The sequence below is a fragment of the Oncorhynchus tshawytscha genome, unplaced genomic scaffold (assembly GCF_018296145.1).
Source record: "Oncorhynchus tshawytscha isolate Ot180627B unplaced genomic scaffold, Otsh_v2.0 Un_contig_9721_pilon_pilon, whole genome shotgun sequence".
Lineage (NCBI taxonomy): Eukaryota > Metazoa > Chordata > Actinopteri > Salmoniformes > Salmonidae > Oncorhynchus > Oncorhynchus tshawytscha.
In genome coordinates, this window is record NW_024608570.1 from 25,001 (window position 1) to 35,000 (window position 10,000).

Sequence of the window (10,000 nt, forward strand, 5' to 3'; positions counted from 1 at the left end):
ATAAAGGTCAAGTTAACGTAACTATAAAGGTCAAGTCTGCTAACGTCACTATAAAGGTCAAGTCTGCTAACGTTCTATAAAGGTCAAGTCTGCTAACGTCACTATAAAGGTCAAGTCTGCTAACGTCACTATAAAGGTCAAGTCTGCTAACGTCACTATAAAGGTCAAGTCTGCTAACGTCACTATAAAGGTCAAGTCTGCTAACGTTCTATAAAGGTCAAGTCTGCTAACGTCACTATAAAGGTCAAGTTAACGTAACTATAAAGGTCAAGTCTGCTAACGTCACTATAAAGGTCAAGTCTGCTAACGTCACTATAAAGGTCAAGTCTGCTAACGTCACTATAAAGGTCAAGTCTGCTAATGTCACTATAAAGGTCAAGTCTGCTAACGTAACTATAAAGGTCAAGTTAACGTAACTATAAAGGTCAAGTCTGCTAACGTCACTATAAAGGTCAAGTCTGCTAACGTAATTATAAAGGTCAAGTCTGCTAACGTCACTATAAAGGTCAAGTTAACGTTCTATGAAGTTCAAGTCTGCTAACGTCACTATAAAGGTCAAGTTAACGTTCTATAAAGGTCAAGTCTGCTAACGTCACTATAAAGGTCAAGTCTGCTAACGTCACTATAAAGGTCAAGTTAACGTAACTATAAAGGTCAAGTCTGCTAACGTCACTATAAAGGTCAAGGCTGCTAACGTCACTATAAAGGTCAAGTCTGCTAACGTCACTATAAAGGTCAAGTCTGCTAACGTCACTATAAAGGTCAAGTCTGCTAACGTCACTATAAAGGTCAAGTCTGCTAACGTCACTATAAAGGTCAAGTCTGCTAACGTCACTATAAAGGTCAAGTCTGCTAACGTCACTATAAAGGTCAAGTCTGCTAACGTCACTATAAAGGTCAAGTCTGCTAACGTCACTATAAAGGTCAAGTCTGCTAACGTCACTATAAAGGTCAAGTCTGCTAACGTTCTATAAAGGTCAAGTCTGCTAACGTCACTATAAAGGTCAAGTCTGCTAACGTTCTATAAAGGTCAAGTCTGCTAACGTCACTATAAAGGTCAAGTCTGCTAACGTCACTATAAAGGTCAAGTCTGCTAACGTCACTATAAAGGTCAAGTCTGCTAACCTAACTATAAAGGTCAAGTCTGCTAACGTCACTATAAAGGTCAAGTCTGCTAACGTTCTATAAAGGTCAAGTCTGCTAACGTCACTATAAAGGTCAAGTCTGCTAACGTCACTATAAAGGTCAAGTTAACGTAACTATAAAGGTCAAGTCTGCTAACGTCACTATAAAGGTCAAGTCTGCTAACGTCACTATAAAGGTCAAGTCTGCTAACGTCACTATAAAGGTCAAGTTAACGTTCTATAAAGGTCAAGTCTGCTAACGTCACTATAAAGGTCAAGTCTGCTAACGTCACTATAAAGGTCAAGTCTGCTAACGTCACTATAAAGGTCAAGGCTGCTAACGTCACTATAAAGGTCAAGGCTGCTAACGTCACTATAAAGGTCAAGTTAACGTCACTATAAAGGTCAAGTCTGCTAACGTAACTATAAAGGTCAAGTCTGCTAACGTCACTATAAAGGTCAAGTCTGCTAACGTCACTATAAAGGTCAAGTCTGCTAACGTCACTATAAAGGTCAAGTCTGCTAACGTCACTATAAAGGTCAAGTCTGCTAACGTCACTATAAAGGTCAAGTCTGCTAACGTCACTATAAAGGTCAAGTTAACGTCACTATAAAGGTCAAGTCTGCTAACGTCACTATAAAGGTCAAGTCTGCTAACGTCACTATAAAGGTCAAGTCTGCTAACGTCACTATAAAGGTCAAGGCTGCTAACGTCACTATAAAGGTCAAGGCTGCTAACGTAACTATAAAGGTATTAATTGAGTTACTTGTTTTATTTTGGAACCAATTAGGTCCAGTGTAAATGATGAACACAGCCGTTCACAAAGGTTCATTTAGAAGGGATGTGAATACAGCACTAATGTAGCTTTTATTTCAACAAGATAAGGATGCCTCCCAGTATCATTATCGCCCCCTCTTTCTTTGATAAACAGACATTAAGCTATCAGAAATGATGTTGTCCCCTCTCGGAATGTACTTTTGGGTTTGTTAAACCCTTATCCTCCACATATCTGACATCATAAACCAAAATGTTTTTCAGCAGTAGGGATTGATAGACTAGTCAGGATCGAGGAACGATGAACAGAGCAAAGTACAGAGAGATTATTGAAGAAAACCTGCTCCAGAGCACTGAGGACCTCAGACTGGGACATAGGTTCACCATCCAACAGGACAACGACCCTAAGCACACAGCCAAGACAACATAGGAGTGGCTTCGGGACAAGTCACTGAATGTCCTTGAGTGGCCGAGCCAGAGCCTGGACTTGAACCCGATCAAACATCTCTAGAGAGACCTGAAAATAGCTGTGCAGCGATTCTCACCATCCTACCTGACAGAGCTTGAGAGGATCTGCAGAGATACTCCCCAAATACAGGTGTGCCAAGCTTGTAGCGTCATACCCAAGATGACTCAAGTCTGTAATCGCTGCCAAAGGTGCTTCAACAAAGTACTGAGTAAAGGGTCTGAAAACGTATTTAAACGTGATATTTTTTAAGTAGTCTTTTTACAGCTTTGATAAATTACCAAACATTTCTTCAAACCTGTTTTTGCTGTGTCATTATGGGGTATTGTGTGTAGATTGATGAGAAAACATATATATTTAATCAGCTTAAGAATGAGGCTGTAACATAACAAAACAAGGGGTCCGAACATTTTCTGAAGGCGCTGTACATCGCAAGGTAAACGCTCGTATGAAATGAATAACTAACAAGAGGAAAAGACGAAGGAGGACCAAACCTTAAATTGTATTTACAGGTATTAACATTTCATCCCATCCTGGCTGGCTTTAGAGAGAAATATCCTATTGTCCTGGAAGGCTGGCTGATATTTAAACAATGTAATATGGTGTCTCCTATTGTCCTGGAAGAAGTGGTCTCCACTGATATCCCTTAAACAATGTAATATGGTGTCTCCTATTGTCCTGGAAGAAGTGGTCTCCACTGATATCCCTTAAACAATGTAATATGGTGTCTCCTATTGTCCTGGAAGAGTGGTCTCCACTGATATCCCTTAAACAATGTAATATGGTGTCTCCTATTGTCCTGGAAGAAGTGGTCTCCACTGATATCCCTTAAACAATGTAATATGGTGTCTCCTATTGTCCTGGAAGAAGTGGTCTCCACTGATATCCCTTAAACAATGTAATATGGTGTCTCCTATTGTCCCGGAAGACGTGGACTCCGCTGATATATCCTTAAACAATGTAATATGGTGTCTCCTATTGTCCTGGAAGACGTGGACTCCGCTGATATATCCTTAAACAATGTAATATGGTGTCTCCTATTGCCCTGGAAGAGGGAGTCTCCACTGATATATCCCTTAAACAATGTAATATGGTGTCTCCTATTGTCCTGGAAGAGGTAGTCTCCACTGATACGTCCTTAAACAATGTAATATGGTGTCTCCTATTGTCCTGGATGAGGTGGTCTCCACTGATATATCCCTTAAACAATGTAATATGGTGTCTCCTATTGTCCTGGATGAGGTGGTCTCCACTGATATATCCCTTAAACAATGTAATATGGTGTCTCCTAATGTCCTGTAAGAGGTGGTCTCCACTGATATATCCCTAAAACAATGTAATATGGTGTCTCCTATTGTTCTGGAAGAGGTAGTCTCCACTGATACGTCCTTAAACAATGTAATATGGTGTCTCCTAATGTCCTGTAAGAGGTGGTCTCCACTGATATATCCCTAAAACAATGTAAACTAGCTTTTTTAAAATTATTGCTCACACTATTTATATTTGGCGCAAAATGTACAATGTAACTGGGAATCAAAAATTGCCGACCGGCTCGATCTTATGTAGCGTTATTTGAAATGTTTAGCTTTCTATTTTTTTTACAGCGTTCGCGCATGTTGGATATATCTCCGTCTTGTCTCTTGTTGTTATACGACTGGCCGGTGTTTCCCGGAATTCGTTGCCAGGGGAGCCATCTCTCTTCTCCCCATCTGATAGCGGAGTCGAAGAAAAACAAAGAAGAAAAACAAAGAAGAAAAACAAAACACGTTTTATAAGGAGGATGGGGTCCACCCAAATCATCTGGGTTCCTGGATCCTTTCACAGCATTATAAGGAGGATCCACCCAAATCATCTGGGTTCCTGGATCCTTTCCACCCAAATCATCTGGGTTCCTGGATCCTTTCACAGCATTATAAGGAGGACGGGGTCCACCCAAATCATCTGGGTTCCTGGATCCTTTCACAGCATTATAAGGAGGACGGGGTCCACCCAAATCATCTGGGTTCCTGGATCCTTTCACAGCATTATAAGGAGGATGGGGTCCACCCAAATCATCTGGGTTCCTGGATCCTTTCACAGCATTATAAGGAGGATGGGGTCCACCCAAATCATCTGGGTTCCTGGATCCTTTCACAGCATTATAAGGGAGGATGGGGTCCACCCAAATCATCTGGGTTCCTGGATCCTTTCACAGCATTATAAGGAGGATGGGGTCCACCCAAATCATCTGGGTTCCTGGATCCTTTCACAGCATTATAAGGAGGACGGGGTCCACCCAAATCATCTGGGTTCCTGGATCCTTTCACAGCATTATAAGGAGGATGGGGTCCACCCAAATCATCTGGGTTCCTGGATCCTTTCACAGCGTTATAATGAGGATGGGGTCCACCCAAATCATCTGGGTTCCTGGATCCTTTCACAGCATTATAAGGAGGATGGGGTCCACCCAAATCATCTGGGCTCCTGGATCGTTTCACAGCGTTATAATGCTGCATTGAGACAATGACTTATCAATGACCCAAGCCCAGCTCAGTTAATCCCTACCATTGTGTCGCTGAGTCATCATAATGCTTCAGCAAATGTACATTATACCAGGGGCGTTGGTAGACACAATGTAAGTAGCCTAATGTACAGTGGCGAAAGTATTCACCCCCTTAGCATTTTTCCTATTTTGTTGCCTTACAACCTGGAATTAAAATGGATTTTTAGGGGTTTGTATCATTTGATTTACACAACATGCCTACCACTTTGAAGATACAATTTCTTTTTTTTGAAACAAGAAATAAGAAAAATAAAACGGAGAACTTGAGCAGGCATATCTATTAATCTCCCCCAAAGTCAATACTTTGTAGAGACACCTTTTGCAGTAATTACAGCTGCAAGTCTCTTGGGGTATGTCTCTATAAGCTTGGCACATCTAGCCACTGAGATTTTTGTCCTTTCTTCAAGGCAAAACTGCTCCACCTCCTTCAAGTGGATGGGTTCCACAATCTTTAAGTCATACCACATATTCTCAATTGGATTGAGATCTGGGTTTTGACTAGGCCATTCCAAGACATTTAAATGTTTCCCCTTAAACCACTGAAGTGTTGCTTTAGCAGTATGCTTAAGGTCATTGTCCTGCTGGAAGGTGAACCTCTGTCTCAAATCTCCTGAAGTCTGAAACAGATTTTCCTCAAAAATGTCCCTGTATTAAGCGCCATCCATCATTCCTTCAATTCTGACCAGTTTCCCTGCCGATGAAAAACATCCCCACAGCATGATGCTGCCACTACCATGCTTCACTGTAGGGATAGTGTTCTTGGGGTGATGAGAGGTGTTGGGTTTGTGCCAGACATAGTGTTTTCCTTGATGGTCAAAAAGCTAAATTTTAGTCTCATCTGACCAGAGTACCTTCTTTCATATGTTTGGGGAGAATCCCACATGCCTTTTGGCAAACACCAAACATGTTTGCTTATTTGTTTCTGGCCACTCTTCCATAAAGCCCAGCTCTGTGGAGTGTACGGCTTAAAGTGGTCCTACGGACAGATACTCCAATCTCCACTGTGAAGTTTTCAGCTCCCTCAGGGTTATCTTTGGTCTCTTTGTTGCCTCTCTGATTAATGCCCTGTTTGGAGAGCTCCTTGGTCTTCATGGTGCTGCTTTCTTGGTGGTGTTGCAGACTCTGGGGCCTTTCAGAACAGGTGTATACATACTGAGATCATGTGACACTTAGATTGCACACAGGTGGACTTTATTTGACTAATTATGTGACTTCAGAAGGTAATTGGTTGCACCAGATCGTATTTAGGGGCTTAATAGCAAAGGGTGTGAATACATAGGCCACTTTTCATTTTATTTTATTTATTTTTTTAAATTTTAAATGTTCCTTTTTTTCATTTCACTTCACCAATTTGGACTATTTTGTGTCCATTACATGAAATCCAAATAAAAATACATTTAAATGACAGGTAGTAATGCAACAAAATAGTTAAAACGCCAAGGGGGGTGAAATACTTTGCAATGTCCCTCTAACTAACCCGAATGACTCTGCTGATCCTAAAGATCTTGTATGCAGTAATCATGTGCATATGAACCAGATTTATACTGTTAGCACTGAGGCGGTGTGCCCTAGTAGGAAGTCCACTGTGAGCAGCTCAATCTGCACTAACATAAATAACATAAGCATATCTACTTCTGCTAAGCTTCCCAGTAAAGCAATGAAAACAAGCAAGCATCCCAGAAAAGTGCTCAAAATAGCCCACATTAACATATGCAGCTTAAGAAACAAGGTTCATGAAATTAATAATTTGCTAGTAACAGATGACATTCATATACTGACTATCTCTGAAACTCCCTTAGATAATACCTTTGATGATACAGTGGTAGCAATACATGGTTGTAACATTACCAAAGGTGGAGGTGTGTGTGTCAATATTCAGAACCACATTCCTGTAAAGATTAGAGAGGATCTCATGTTAAATAGTGTTGAAGTAATATGGCTACAGGTTCATCTGCCTCACCTAAAGCCCATTCTGGTGGGAAGCTGCTATAGACCACCAAGTGCTAACAGTCAGCATCTGGATAATATGTGTGAAATGCTTGATAATGTATGTGATATCAACAGAGAGGTGTATTTTCTGGGTGATGTAAATATTGACTGGCTTTCATCAAACTGCCCACTCAAGAAACAACTTCTAACTGTAACCAATGCCTGCAACCTGGTTCAGGTTGTCAGTCAACCTACCAGGATATTTACAAACAGCACAGGAATTAAATCAACATGTATTGATCACATCTACCGACTGATATTGCCAACTACTTGAATGATTTCCTCATTGGCAAGATTAACAAATTTAGGCATGACATGCCAGCAACAAACGCTGACACTACACATCCAAGTATATCTGACCACATTATGAAAGACAAGAATTGTAATTTAGAATTTTGTAAAGTGAGTGTGGAAGAGGTGAAAATGATTAATTAAGTAATTATTGTTGTCTATCAACAATGACAAGCAACCGTGGTCTGACAACTTGGATGGAAAATTACTGAGGACAATAGCGGACGATATTGCCACTCCTATTTCAAATCAAATCAAATTTGATTTCAAATCAAATCATATTTTATTTGTCACATACACATGGTTAGCAGATGTTAATGCGAGGGTAGCGAAATGCTTGTGCTTCTAGTTCCAACAATGCAGTAATAACCAACAAGTAATCTAGCTAACAATTCCAAAACTACTACCTTATAGACACAAGTGTAAGGGGATAAAGAATATGTACATAAAGATATATGAATGAGTGAAGGTACAGAGCAGCATAGGCAAGATACAGTAGATGGTATCGAGTACAGTATATACATATGAGATGAGTATGTAAACAAAGTGGCATAGTTAAAGTGGCTAGTGATACATGTATTACCTAAGGATGCAGTAGATGATATAGAGTACAGTATATACGTATACATATGAGATGAATAATGTAGGGTATGTAAACATTATATTAGGTAGCATTGTTTAAAGTGGCTAGTGATATATTTTACATAATTTCCCATCAATTCCCATTATTAAAGTGGCTGGAGTTGAGTCAGTGTGTTGGCAGCAGCCGGTTTCGCAACCAGGGCTGGAAAAACCTTGGATCATTGCTATTCCAACTTCCGCGACGCATATAAGGCCCTGCCCCGCTCTCCTTTCGGAAAAGCTGACCACGACGCCATTTTTGCGGACGACACAACAGTGGTAGGCTTGATTACCAACAACAACGAGACGGCCTACAGGGAGGAGGTGAGGGCCCTCGGAGTGTGGTGTCAGGAAAATAACCTCACACTCAACGTCAACAAAACTAAGGAGATGATTGTGGACTTCAGCAAACAGCAGAGGGAACACCCCCCTATCCACATCGATGGAACAGTAGTGGAGAGGGTAGTAAGTTAAGTTCCTCGGCATACACATCACAGACAAACTGAATTGGTCCACTCACACAGACGGCATCGTGAAGAAGGCGCAGCAGCGCCTCTTCAACCTCAGGAGGCTGATGAAATTCGGCTTGTCACCAAAAGCACACAAACTTCTACAGATGCACAATCGAGAGCATCCTGGCGGGCTGTATCACCTCCTGGTACGGCAACTGCTCCGCCCACAACCGTAAGGCTCTCCAGAGGGTAGTGAGGTCTGCACAACGCATCACCAGGGGCAAACTACCTGCCCTCCAGGAGACCTACACCACCCGATGTCACAGGAAGGCCATAAAGATCATCAAGGACAACAACCACCCGAGCCACTGCCTGTTCACCCCGCTATCATCCAGAAGGCGAGGTCAGTACAGGTGCATCAAAGCTGGGACCGAGAGACTGAAAAACAGCTTCTATCTCAAGGCCATCAGACTGTTAAACAGCCACCACTAACATTGAGTGCCACATCTTCAATTTAAGCCTAGTAGAATGTGTGTGCCCCCAGGCCTGGAGGGAAGCTAAAGTCATTCTGCTACCTAAGAATAGTAAAGCCCCTTTACTGGCTCAAATAGCTGACCAATCAGCCTGTTACCAACCCTTAGTAAACTTTTGGAAAAAATGGTGTTTGAGCAGATACAAGGCTATTTTACAGTAACCAAATTGACAGCAAACTTGCAGCAGCACCATATAGGGAAGGACGGCACTTACACAAATGACTGATGATTGGCTGAGAGAAATTGATTATGAAAAGATTGTGGGAGCTGTTTTGTTAGTCTTCAGTGCGGCTTTTGACATTATCGACAATAGTCTGCTGCTGGAAAAACATATGTGTTATGGCTTTACACACCCTGCTATATTGTGGATAAAGAGCTACCTGTCTAACAGAACACAGAGGGTGGAAGCCTCTCCCACATATTCCAGGTAGAATCAGGAATTCCCCAGGGCAGCTATCTAGGCCCCTTACCTTTTTCAATCTTTACTAACGACATGCTACTGGCTTTGAGTAAAGCCAGAGTGTCTATGTATACGGATGACTCAACACTATACATGTCAGCTACTGCAGTGAATGCAATGAATGCATTCACTTAACAAAGAGTTGCAGTTCATTTCATAATTGGTGGCAAGGAATAAGTTAGTCTAGATGTTGTAATGAATAATGTGGAAATTTAGCAAGTTGAGGTGACTAAACTGCTTGAAGTCAGTCGAGTGGTCAGGTGCCACAAAGAGGGACTTAGGAAAATTACAACTGGCTCAGAACAGGGCAGCATGGCTGGCCCCTTGGATGTTCACAGAGAGCTAATATTAATAATATGCAGGTCAATCTCTCCTGGCTGAAAGTGGAGGAGAGATTGACTTCATCACTACTTGTATTTGTGAGAGGTATTGACATGGTGAAAGCATTGAGCTGTTTGTTTAAATGACTAGCACAGAGCTCAGACACACATGCACACCCCACAAAACATGCCACCAGAGGTCTCTCTTCACAGTCCCCATTTCCAGAACACACTATGGGAGGTGCACATTACTACATAGAGCCATGACTACATGGAACTCTATTCCACATCAGGTAAGTGCTATCCCTCTCTACCCAGAAATACCAAGTACATAGTCATTATCCTGAATGCTATCACTCTCTACCTAGATATACACAGTACATAGTCATTATCCTGAATGCTATCCCTCTCTACCCAGAAATACCCA

The 10,000-nt window shown here is 41.6% G+C and overlaps 1 protein-coding gene across 1 annotated transcript in view; it reads left to right on the plus strand.

The window, feature by feature from the left end:
- The window catches only part of LOC121843627 (angiopoietin-2-like), a gene marked incomplete at its 3' end in the record, with an annotated part of 46,432 nt that overhangs the window by 11,753 nt on the left and 24,679 nt on the right, over positions 1 to 10,000 (plus strand). The gene's annotated exons all lie outside the window — the stretch shown is intronic.